Source organism: Passer domesticus, chromosome 2 (genome assembly GCF_036417665.1).
Source record: "Passer domesticus isolate bPasDom1 chromosome 2, bPasDom1.hap1, whole genome shotgun sequence".
NCBI lineage: Eukaryota > Metazoa > Chordata > Aves > Passeriformes > Passeridae > Passer > Passer domesticus.
This window is the reverse complement of record NC_087475.1, coordinates 32,079,260-32,092,634: the sequence shown is the minus strand read 5'-3', so window position 1 is coordinate 32,092,634 and position 13,375 is coordinate 32,079,260. Positions and strand designations below refer to the sequence as shown.

Sequence of the window (13,375 nt, the reverse complement as noted above, 5' to 3'; positions counted from 1 at the left end):
TTATTTAAATATGTTATCAACCTGCAACAATATTTCTCCCCTACCCCTCCTCTCTCCTTTTAACTTTGCCTGAAATCAGTTCTCCAATGACAGCAGCAAATCCACTTTGCTTCAGGCATTCTTCTGGCACCAAGAAATGGAAGCAGGGTATCAAGTTAATTAGGAGCATGATATTAAAAGCTGTGTTATCAGCAAATGGGAGGTGCAGACAGCAGCAGATTTTCTGTGACTCTTTATGAGAGAACTTGTCTCCACTTCCATCTGAAAGTCAACATCCAGTGCTCTGAATATGGAAATTCAGTTAAAGCCTGGAGGTCAAACAGTAAGAGATTTCATATTTAAGCAGTTGTAAGAGAGAAGTTCCAGCTCCAATAGGTAGACTACTGCTGCTACATGGGGCTATGCCTTCATTTGTAAGATTTTCACACAGTTGTTAGCAAATCCTTTCCAGAGGAACAGCAGGCCAGTAAACCTGACAGTGCAAACAAATGACAGTATCATATTTCCAAAGCCTTCCAACGTGTTGCATGTCCCTCTTATCACCCACCACCATGTTTTCTAGTAAAAATCATCTTCATGGGGACATCACAGAGCTCCCACTCCAGCTTAGTGTCCCCTCCTGTTCAGAGAGGAGACTGCTTCCCTACTACTCATCTTAGCGCATGTACTCATGATGTCTGTCATTTCAAGGATTTCCACATTGATCATTACTGTCAGGAACACCCCTCTTGAGCCCAAACTCTGCCTTCATTTCCACCCCTGCTAGCACCCAATGCTGAGTGTTGCAGAGGAATTCAGTATCTGATAAATGCAATGTCATACACACTCATCAGTACCAAAATATCACTGTCAAGCGTGAATGTGACAGGAGGTCTCTGGGAAGGGACTTTTTTTAGCATTTCAACCACACAGGCACAGAGTAACAGGTCTAAACAGCATATGGTAGAGTTTCTTTGTGTAAAAATCAGACAGAAAAAAGCAGGATGTGCCTGAAAGGTAACATGGAAAATGGCTTTAGCTGGGCTGCCAGAAAAAGATGAGTTATCAACTGTGCTGGTATTTTGGTACATAAAAGCGCATTCTACATACACATAGAGGTGCAGTTGCTTTTTCTCCCAGAAAACTTCACTAAATCTTATTGAAGAATACTTAAATGAATTCCCCAAAACATGTAAAACAACCCAATAAAACTATGCAATGTAGGAAGGAAACATGTAGCTTTATCTTCCTTTTCAACATTCTTTTCAACCCAGCCCCCTCCCATTACCTAACTCACAGTGCCTGCTCTCAGCCATGTTCAATACATCATTTAGGAGAAAACCAGACCTACACCCAGATTATTTCCAGCCACACACAGCACAACAGGAGAGCACAAATATATTCTGCACCATTCTATCACTCCACTCTCATCAACAAACAATAATCTCAGATCAACTTTTCTCTAAGCTATCCACCTGCCCAATACATTTAAACACTGTTAACCAAACCCTTCCTACACACACACCCATTCACTGTGTAAAAGGGTACAACAGCTGTTCAAAGGCAAACAGGGAGGCAGGTGATGGGATGGGCAAGGGGACTCACTTCCATTTGCCACCTTGGGAAGGCTTAGCCTCTGGGAAGGTCACCAAGCAGCTCTTTGGAGACAGAGGCTGACCAGAACCACCTCTCATGCTGCCCAGCCTCCAGGATGATAGAAGGGTTTATTTCCTGTGGAATGTCACTTAACTTTGGTTAAGTAGGAAACAAAAAAACCCTTTACATCCCATATGCTGTGGTACTCAGAGCTACCTGACAGGAAGGATTACAAGCCAACATTTTAGTAACACATCAAATTTCCAGCTTCCACACAAACTTCCAGCCACAAGCATTTCACCTTGACAAACAGCCTAACAAAGCACCCTGTCAGAAGCAAAAAGCTGTTCATTTAGACTAAAAGAGTAGAAAGTGGCAACTTTATCTTACAGCTGATGGAAACAGCAAAGAGGAGATCCAGAATGCAGAGTTCCTGACAATATAACAAACCATTTCCTTGATGTCAATGTCTTGTTGAAGACATAGTCAACTATCAACCATAATTTTATTTTTAAGTCATCTTTCTTCCTCTCTGGAAATTAATTACATTTCCATACTTCCTTCTACCCACAGGGTAGCCATTAAAGAAGTTTTCATATTAGTAATCATTGTCACTAAAATCAAAGTAGCTAAGAATATTTTTGGATAACCATGTAAATGGAAAGATTATTTTTATATGCATCAGCTAAAATTAATGGTTTTCTTTGATTTAGGTATCTGTAGTAGTCAGCATGGGAACCTCATGCTTCACTTCTAAGGTTTTTTCTTCCTTTTGTGCTTTAGTGTGCTGGTTTTGAAAGTAGAGCAAATTCTTATCACTTAAAAATTCTACACAGCCTCTGTACTGGACCTTCTAATTTTCACAGTACTTTGAAGTTACTCTTTTATAGCATTATTTCAGTATTTTTAAAATTTATTGTGCTGAGAGCTGCTTCTCCTTTCATTTTCTTTCTGAGAAATGCAATTCTCCCAACTTCTAAACTTTTGCGTACTTTCACTTTCTGACTGCTAATTCTGTTAATTCACCAGTACCAAAATTCTCTCAGAGTTCATAGTTCCCCTTCCTTTATTTTTCTTTTTTAAATCTTTTTTAGAGGGTTGTTTTGGTGATTTTTTTTTTTTGCTTTTTCAAGTCTTCCTTCTTGCAGCTCTTTATGTTCTCCTGATCTTCAATCACAATTCTAGAGTGTCTTCCATTATCTCCTTCCCAGCAATATCATCAAAATGACTGATAAATTATACTTTCCCTATATTATCCATAAACTAACCTTGAGGCCTTTTAAAGTCTGTGAGCCTAGAACTCATATATAATCCTGCCAAACTTTCACAGGCAGACCATACCTCTGAATTTGTGCTCTGCAAGTACCCTTTCTGTTCAGGAATTATCTCTTGCCACCTCCACAGCTTCCCTGTTTCAACTGATCCAAATTCTAGTCTAATCCCAATGTGGAATCATAACTGCAGCAATGACGAAAAAGGAGTCATTGAAAATAAATCCCCTTTTCCTTCTACTTATAGAAGTAACACTTTTTACTTCTACTTATGGCAGTAACACTTATAATTTTCTTTTTTTTCTTCCCAAGCTCTTGCAACATTTTAGGTAAACCAAAGCTCTCCTCCTTCCAGAGCCACATAACATTACCCTCCCTAGAGGAATGAATCTTCAAGGACTCTCTAACCAGGATGCTAAAAAACAAACAAACAAACAACAAAAAAAAGGCAAGAAAAGTAATGGCTTTTTAGCTCTTCTTGGTTCTTCTAATCCTCAGATCTCACAGCTTATTGTTAATTATTATTAGTTATACCAACTGTTCACAAGCTCTAATTTATAAATCTCAGCAGCAGGTCTCAGATGGGAAGTATCAGACCAAAAAGAGCACGGCACTGCCACAACATTGTTCCCCCCACACCATTTTCCTTGGCACTACCCATGTGCTGGGAACCTTAGCCTCAGCAAAAGGCTGCACTTAGGGTTAGGGTTACCCTTAGGGTTATGGTTGAGAAAACCACAAAGCCTACAGCTCCAGGAATAGTGGAATTACAAAAGGCATGCCAAGCAGAGCTCTCCATTAAAAATAGTAAAATAGCATGCTGTGTGTCACCTGAAATTCTGCTATTCCTGAAACTCCTCTTGACTGATTGTATTTTGCTGTGTTTTCTTTTTAAAGAGTATACAATCTACTGGTCATAAAAGATAGCTTGTTTCCAGCTTAAAAGCCTCTTGGGAACACAGAGCTGTAATCAGCCATTCATATATTAAGTACAGAACATTTCAAAATACCATGACACAGCAATAACAAAGTGAGAACTTGAGATAGATATGGAAAAAGCCTTGCTAATTCTATCTCTAGACCAAGTGAAGCTGCAAATCCATAGCTCATGCTGGATGTCTGTGTCTCTAGCACTGCTACCACAGCCACTAGCATTTCCAGCAAAAATACAGTTTTTACTGATACTTCTTGGAAAGGGTAATTTCACTAAAATATAGATGGGGTCAAACTAACAGGAACATGTATTCTTGGGTAAACTGTTCTTGCCAAAAGAAACATACTGTAGAAAAGATTCAATCAGAGCATATGTAGTTTTCTCAAGTCTTACAAACTTTGTAAGATTAAGTCTGTCTATTACTAGAAGTAAAACATTCTAAGTAATGCTGACAACTTAGATGGCAGCAACCATACATTTTGGGTTATTTGCTCAACAAATGTTTCCTCACGGTTGTTGGAGAAAAGGTACATTGCTTGGGAAAAGAAAGGGTTTTGCTAGACATCAAAGCAAAGGTGCACTTCAACATTTCCACTATTCTTACCTAAAGGGGAAGAGAAGGAAAATCTCTCTTTACAGTGAAAGCAGTTCCTCCTTAACACATGATTTCCCCTATTTTCCCCTAATGGCCGAGTCACTTAAATGCCATCACTTGTCCCACTATTTTAAAAACCTCTTGTATGCAACTGCATGTCAAACATTACACTGCCAGGCCACTGAACAGCAGCTGAGATACACAGGCTCCCATGAAGAGAATGAACAGTTTGTAAAGCACTTTCTAATTGTTCAGCACGGGAGGAGTAATCAGAAGGTGGGACCAGTAAGATCTGTGCCTGCAACTATGCCTGCTCAACACTGCTTCTTAAAAGACTATTCTTTTCACTTGCTTACATTTTTCCAAAGTGTGTGCCCAGAAATGTTTTATGCTGAGTGTTTGTCTCAGACTTACAGGCACCCCAAGGGGTTCAGAAGACAATTCCTTATAACAGTCATTCAACAGTTTGCCTAAATATTGAATTTGGCCAACAGAACCTGTATTTCTACGACAAGCCTTCAGGGATAAAGAAATAATAAATTCAAAAGCACAAGAAAAGATGACCAAACCAAAGGAGCAAAATAAGAAACTGAAGAGCAATACTGGCAAGCTGTCAGAAGACCAGGACTGATGTTTGGAGCCAGAAATAAGGTCAGAAACAACTTGGCTGAGGGGAATATTTGCAGTAAAGAGCTGGGAAATTGCCAAAAATGGGCAGACCAAAGAGATGGGAAAAGTAGCATAAGGAGGAAAACCAAAGGGAGCAGTCTAAACTAGTGCAAGGAGGTTGGGAACTCTCTCTGGGAAGGGGAGAGATACTGGACACAGATTTCAGGGGAGAACAAGCCAGTTTCTGCAGAAAGAATAAAGTACCAACTAGCTTGGGTGTCCAACCCAAGACACCCATGATTCAACATTGGAAGTATACAGCCTTTGATATAATATATGCAGTAATAGATGGGAGGGCTTAGATGTTCTATGAAACTGAAACCAGATCTTAAATTAGGCACACAAAATCTGAGAAATATTGTACTGACCAATAGCAAAAGGAAAATATTCAGACTTGCCTTGCACCACACAGAAACTCTGAGGAATGGTAGGGCTGTGTCACAGGCCTCTGGAAGGATGCAGCTCTCAATTAAAAAAACAATTTTGTCCTCCTCTTCCTTAATCTCCTGCTTTGATGGCTGTACAACTTCCAATTTCTGCAACAGATAAATCTGTTACACTCACTGATAGTCACTGAACAGTTCATCCCTAGATTAGACCCCTCCTGTGCACTAAATACAACAAGAGAAAAGTACATCATCTAACTAAAGATTTAGCATAATTGGAATCCACAAGGCTAAACTGTGGCTACATAGATTGCTCTTTTAAGACAGCTCTTTTGACAGCAGTGTGGGTCATTTGCACTTTAAAATGCTGTATTCATGCCTCTGAACTGTCACGTTTATATGGAGCAGCATTGCTTTCCATTTGGCAGGGAACCAGTTCCAAACACTTCTCCCAGTCTCAGGAATAATGATGGGTGGTCCACCCACACTTTGGGAGTAGAAGTTATGATCACTGCAAAACCTCGAGGACCATGTTCATCCACGTTCATAGAAATATGTGACTGGACAACAAAGCAAGTTCGTGAGTCCACAGGGAGTTAAGTGTCACAGGCCAAAAGCTTCCAGCTTCTAGCTGTGACACCATCTTTTAAACATACATATATATATAAATATATTTCAGGCTTTTCTATTGAAATTATCATCTACTGGTATCGTATTAATTGTTGCTGTAACTGTCTGTGTGATACCATACAATTTTGAACTTTAAAAAGTGACCCATAAAACCTGAAAGCCATGAGATAATTCTCTTGTGCAGATAATGTCCATTCTCAAAAATGGAAATGCTGAGAAATGCTCCACAGATTTCTGGACTTGAACAGGAAGACATATCCCAGATTTTACTTTGTACATGTAGCATCTTCTACAAGACAACATGTGAGAACTTTTTTTAAAAGAAATTATGCAATGTACTATAAGTTTTAATATTTACAGAACTGTTATCAGAATTAACAGTGCACTAGCACTTAGCACTTTCTGGTAAAAAATATAACAGAAAAATGACACTAAGAGCTCGGCAAGTAGCTCTGGTGACTGAAGATATTACCACACTGCTGTTCAAGTTTACAGCCTCCCAAGCAAAGCCAATGGACCAGATCTACTGAACACTCTTCAGAAATGTCAAGCCAACAGTTTAAATTAAGGCACTGAACTTTGCACTAAAGCTGCTGAAGCGTAGGGACACATCTCGTTCCACCTGCCCTGCTGTGGGAGGCAGTAGTTTCCAGCCTAATGAATGTAAAAAGTAGCTACATGATTGAAAGAATTGTTACTGGCAAGACAAAATGTAGGTGGGTAAGGGGGAAAACTAAAATAATTTAAATCTTTAGACATTTTTAGAAATAAATACCTACTCCATTCAGTGAAACACAAACACCACCCCCACTCCCCAAACTGGTTTTTGAAAGAGCACTGTACAAAATTAGAGGCTTAGCAAACTATGAACAATTATCTTAACACTGGTCATGACACAGAAAATGTAGAGAAAGAGCTGTAAAATAACAGAAGATACTCCAACCAGGCCAAGTATTTTTAAAATACCTGATACAAAGTCATTTCTTTCTGAAGTCTTATTATAACACTTAAAGACTGGACAATTGTTTAAAATTTCTTCTTAAGTCTGAATCCAAGCTTCAGACTGCCAAGGGTTAAGACATGAAGCAAACAAAACCAGGAATTATAGAAAGATCCAATGCCTAACCTTAGCAGTAAACCCAGCATTGCATTTCAACACAACAGATTTAACAACAGAGAATGAGTGGAAGAAGAAATTCTCAGCAAATCTCTGTGTCTCCACTCCTAGCTGTAATTTGCACCTTAGAGACTTGTTCTACTCATGGCAAGGAGAAAATCCAGGTATCAAATTCTTTCTAATCACATTTTATTTTGCTGGAAGGAAATCAGAGAAAACTCAGTGATACAACAGGGCAGAGCCAAGTAAAACAGCTTTTCAAGCACAGAGTTAATCTGAGCTTCTTAGTCTTGCATAAAAGGTGGGAACTGAGCATGTCCAGAACTGGTTATAACTGTGCAGGATTCTGCACAGTTTGCAACATTGCAGTAAGGGTATCTTAACTATAAACTGCCCCTAGGAATTGAAGTGTGCTGTTTCCAAAGATTTGCAACATCTGTACACATATGCTTCCTATAATTAGTCACACTGTGGGAAGATTAATTATTCTTCTACAAGTTTAGATGCATGGCAACACATACTATTTTGTTAAGGAAGATTAAAATACCCGTGCTTGTGAGAGCTGATGACCCCAACAGCTCTAAAACATCTTACCTAGCAATGGAAGTGAGCAGCACACAAACCATGTAGCAAGGCCTCTGTCTGCAGGCTCTCACTCAGAGACAGAGACACAGCCCCATTTGCTTCACACATGCTCAGATTCAGGATGCATTTGCCAGGGAAGCCCAGCCTCTGCTTTTGCATCCCCCCAACCATACCCCAGCTAGAGCTACAGGTTTGGGATACTTCCAGATTTTTTTCAGAAATTACAGCTCCAAAGTGCTCCACTGGAAAATGCTACAAAAGCTTGATGAGAAACATACTGGATGAATGTTTTCTATTGCTATCTGTCCTCCTTCCTGTACTGTCTTTTCCTAACCTATTTCCTCATCTATTTTAGGAAACCTATTTCCTAAATAATTTCCTTTCACATCTCTCCTCTATATCCCCACTCCTTTTCTCCTATGCTATTCTCTTGTACCTCACTTGGTTACCTCCTTCACAAGGAGGTAATCTGCTCTGTCTGCAGTAAACTGGAAGAACACAGCTGTATTTAGAGAGAAGCAACTCACACACAACAGGCTTCTCTGTCAGCACACCACAGCAGCAGATGCACAAACAAGATGCAGGCATTCGTGAGATATACAAGAACATTGAAGGGCACAAGTGGGCCATATCTAAATGTAACAGCTCAAGAATGTCAATGTTTTTTTTGAAAATATCTTGCTGGTTTCAAACACGGTCTTAGCAGTATCTCACTGCTGTACATAATGAGTACTTTTAATGAATACTGGACATTTACAAACGTCTGTTGCAGAGAAATCCTTAGTCACATACTACAAGCTGGACTACAAGAGATACTATGTACTACAAGAAAGTCTCCTTCACCTAAGGTCAAGATCTCAACTTGCCTGGAAAGTCAGGAAACAACTACATTACTCTCTTATATAACAAGATGGTTTTAGCTAAGTTAGGATGTACCTTGGTACTTCAATTTCCCAATTCACTATTTATTGCATATTTGGTAAAATCATCATAAATACAAGAATTTCACACTCAGTGTAAGTCCAGAAACAGCCCTCTTGCTGAATGAAAATACTTCACTGAGAGCTTCAAATGCTGTTTTCAGAAGTGCTAACATATTTCTGTAGAACTGGCACCTGCCTTTTCTCTGTGAGAGACCAAAGTAGCAGGACTGATGTGCTGACAGAAGCACAATGTCCACCTGTGTTGGCTCATGCAACGTCATGAACCCATTTACAGTACAGGGAAAAGAGAGCAGTAATTGCCAGGAAAGGCTGGAGTGTTTGCCTTACCTCCTGGATACCTCCCTCACTGTGCACAACACACACCACAAAGACTATGACCCTACCACTCCCCTGTGCAGCCAAGACACGCCTTCCTCTCAGTCATGTCCTGAATTTACAACGTTCCTGTCATTTTCTGTACATCACCTGATTTGCTCCTCATTGTCAACCTGCTTTGTATTGATTGTCACATGGTTTTGCCTCACATGCCACCAGCCTGTGGTGACAGTTCCCACAGCAAGCAAAGCACTACAGAGAACAGAACACGGGAAGCGAGGGAAGGAAGGCAGCAGTAGCAGGAGGTGCCTGAGAAGCAGAAAAGGGAAATGCCTCCTTCTATCGGAGCCAGAAGAATCAACTTAATCTGCAGGAAAGAGCTTATTGTATTAAATAAAGCAGCAATAGGTGTGATTTAAATACTTTTGAGGCTATGCCTATCTGTCTGACAGATGCGCATGTAGATACACCCTAAAGCTTTCTTCTTCCAAGGTCAACAACATTTTCCAACAATGTTTCTGCAAAGGATGTCTGTTTGAGATTTAGGTAGATAATCCAACAATGGAGAGGAAATTCAGTTTATCAGACAAGAAGCAGGAAGGGAAGTGGCAAGCAGAAGCAAAGAACGCGTAAGACAGAGCTCTGAGCTGCGCTGTCTGTATTATTTGATCTCTTCAAATACAACAGGTAGAGGTTTCAAACACCATCTCTGAGTGAGGAAATTGCTCTTCATATCCAGTCAAGAAATGGGGGTTTTTCCAACAGAGATATCTACAAAGGGGGTCCTAAAGTATTATATTCTAACAGTGCATCTTACACACTAGCAATTGGCAATTAAAATTCGCTGTAGCAGAGCACAGCCCAGAAGCCTGAATTAAATCTTAACAAGGAAACAAGAACTGAAAGGGGATCCTTGGCCTTCTCATTTTCCTTCCTAATTCTAGTCAAATAATACAGAGACTAAGGAACCAGAACATATAGGAAACAAGGCAGTCATTTCTCCTAGCAGTCAGTTCACAGGGAGAACCTCCATTTAATACAGCATCTGTACAATCAGACTGGACTTGAACAGGTCTAAGAGATGATTAATGACATCCAACCCTCAATATAGCTGAGACCTTAAGACTGAAAATTCTGCTACTTGAGAAGGGGTACAGCCTTCAGTCTCAACTGACAGCAAATTAGACAGATGTAAAATAAGCAAATTTCTGCAGAGATGTCATCATTGTCTTCAGTAAGGGAGCTCAACACCCTCTGAAGATCACATGGTTCTTTTGCCACACTTTGACAGGGTTCTTTGTTTCTCCATGGCTCCCTGCAAGCTACCACCCACTACAGATTAAGTTAAAATTATCTCATTAAAAATAAATTAAATCAGAGGCAAAGTTGTCATGCATCTAGCAAAATACATACAGCCTGGATACAGATACTTGAAAACAGCCTTGAAATCATGATTTGCTATCAACTTAGTACTGCAGCAGGGAACAGTGAGTAAAAGAGGTCACATCCACCTCAAAGTTTGAAAGTGCCAGAACTTCTAAATTTAAGAACACTGAATGTCAAGTTCCTGCCAAAAATACACATGCACCCCCCACCATTTGCTCCCACCTAACATTTGCATAGAGAGTCAGAGATACTTGTGAAAAAATTGGCAGGATACCGTGTTCTCTGAGTTCCTAGAAGCAAGGCGGTCCACTGAATTAAGATTGTCAGAAGCAGGAAGAAAAATTTAATACGCTTTTAATTAGGAGCTTTTGTGAAAAGCGTTAGCACACAGTAGTTCTGCAGTGGGAAACTGCAAAGTAATCTTGTTTTCATCACAACAGGGTTTTCTAGAGTTTGAGGGCAGAGATAAAGATGAGTCTCTGCCTCTGTTGCTTAAGAAGTAACCCAGCAAGACCCTCCCAGCTGGGTCTCTACTGCCAGCCTAGACAAGCTCAGCAGCAGAGGCTTCTGCAGAAGGATGATACCGGCCTGCGGATGGAGAGCTTCTGTCAACACCGCGCTGGACCACGCAGCGAAAATCCCCTCTAGGGTCTCTGCAGCCCAAATTGGGCCGTCATCAGCATATACTGACTTTACTCAGGGTATGGGGGGAATGTATGCTACCGGGCTAAAGCTTCAAGTTCATTCTCAGCGCTGCTCTGCCAAACCCACATAAGACGGATGATGGTGCATCAGTACTGCAAAGGCATTTCTACCATATTTCACAGCCATATTCCAGCTCAACAAACGGGCAAAAATCCGAAATATGCACCAAACTAAACACACAATCTGCTTCCTTTTAAGGCTTCTCAACGTGGGAAAGGAACCGTGAACCCCGGCCTGTAATCAATTAGGGGAGGTTAAACATCATCCCTGCGCTCGCTGTCTCGCTCCCGCGTCCCCCGGGAGGCGGCTGTTTACGCGCTGTACCTTCACACACGCTGTTTCCGCGCACCGCCGCAGCCCGGCACGGCTCGGGCCGAGGGCGCACGGACGGAGCCGGCAGCGCTGCCGGTGACAGCGCCGGCCACCGAACGCGGCGGGCAGGGCCTCCCCAAGATGGGGGCTCGGCCGTGCCCGCCCGGCGCGGAGCCGCCTCCCGCCGCAGCCGCGCGACCCCGCCGCGCTCGGCGCCCGCCCCGCACCTTCTGCCGCTGTCCCCCGCTCCGCGGCCGCCCGGCCGGCGCCCACCGCTCACCTCCGCAGCCGCGGCTCGCCGGGCACCGCCCCGCGGCAGCCACCGGCCCCGCGCCCCCAGCGGCTCCGCGCCCGCCCGCTCTGACGGCGCCGGGAGCGGCGGCCCCGCCCCGGGCCTGGCCCGGCCCCCTGCGGCCTCAGGCGGGCCGGCAGCGCCCGCCCGTCCGCCGGCGCCGGAACGGGAGCGCTTCGGGCTGCCCCCGCCGGCCGCCCGAGCCAGGCTGTCATCTCCGGCTCCGGAGGATCCAGAAACATAGAAACTGGGATTCTCTTGTATCTTCATCTGCAGTTAGGCATTGGAGGCAGAAGAAATTCTTCCTAATGTCCAAACTAAATTTCCCCATGCCCAGCTCATCACTACGTCCTTTTGTCCTGTCGCTGGTTGCCTGGGGGTAGAGGCGGACCCCCACCCAGCTACAGCGTCCTTTCAGGTGGCTGCTGAGAGCACTAAGGTCCCCAGAGTCCCCTTTTCTCCAGGCTAAACAGTCCCAGCTCCCTCAGCTCCTCCAGACCCTTCACCAGCTCCATTGATCTTCTCTGGATGTGCTCCAGCACCTCACTGCTTTTCTTGAATTGAGGGGCCCAAAACCCAAAACTGGACACAGCACTCAAGGTGTGGCCTCACCTGTGTGGAGTACAAGGGAAGAATTACTTCCCTAGTCTTGCTGCTCACACTGACATTTTATCATGTTCCATCCATCCATCCATCCAATCCATCCATCCATCCATCCCCACATTTGAAGTCGTTTGATAGCTGTCTCACTCACAGGCAAGTGTTGAAATTGCTGGGTGGCTGGGCTCCATTTCTTAACCAATTTCTGTACCCCACTGCTATCAATGAGGGATTTATCGTGTTCAGGCAACGTTAAGAGTCACTTGAAAGAATGTAGGAAGAGGTCAAAGTCCAGCTCTGGCTCATTCTGTTATTTTTACATGGTGCACAAAAGCCAAGGAGAACACAGGGTTACTAACAAATTACCTTGTGAGAACTCCCAGGAGGGAGGTGAGGGGGAAAGACTCTGAAGTGGGGAATCAGTGAGACACAGACACACTTGCCTGGATGCCTCCAGCCAACTGGGCATGACCTGCAGAGGACTGCTGCCAAGAACCAGTTGAGTCAGTCCCAACACTGCTCTAGTGTAAGAATTTTAATTTGCCTGTTGCAGTTCCCTCATGCTGGAAGCTGCCAGCTGAAGTCCCCAGCATAATCTGAATTGGGACAGAGAAGCCAGGAGAGGCAGACTGAATTTTTAATTTTTCTTTCTGCATGTTGTTGCTGAAATTCCATGCAGGACTCCCTGCTTCAAAATCACACAGAATTTATAGAGAGGAGGTGTTTTCAATGCATAGTCAAACATGCATAATTTTTCATATCTACCTTTGCCCATCATTTAGCATAAAGCTAATGAACTTTGCCATATTTTTAACAAAGAGATAGAAAATAAGAGTTCTTCTGCATACCATGCAAACTTAAAGCCATCCTCACATAAAAATATTAAATATACTTGGTGAGAACAAGCTGGAAAGCATGTAGATCTTGTCACTAGCATCTTTCAAATTAAATACAGATCCTGGCAGAAAAAAAAAAAATCACTTCATTTGCAGCTGATGACATAAATCATCATCAACCAAAGTACTACCTTTGTAAACAGCAGACTTGGACAGCTCCCCA

At 42.6% G+C, this 13,375-nt stretch overlaps 1 protein-coding gene across 4 annotated transcripts in view; it reads right to left on the bottom strand.

The window, feature by feature from the left end:
- The window catches only part of INPP4A (inositol polyphosphate-4-phosphatase type I A), a 110,829-nt gene extending 98,997 nt beyond the window's left edge, over positions 1 to 11,832 (bottom strand). For 2 of the 4 annotated variants that reach the window (XM_064408122.1, XM_064408125.1), the window contains exons 1-2: positions 11,705 to 11,832; positions 5,443 to 5,580 (exon numbers count right to left, since the gene is read on the bottom strand). The gene's annotated coding sequence lies outside the window, so the exon portion shown is untranslated. The remainder of the gene's footprint in view (positions 1 to 5,442; positions 5,581 to 11,704) is intronic. The other 2 variants (XM_064408123.1, XM_064408126.1) reach the window with 1 other exon arrangement.
- Between the last annotated feature and the right edge of the window lie 1,543 nt (positions 11,833 to 13,375).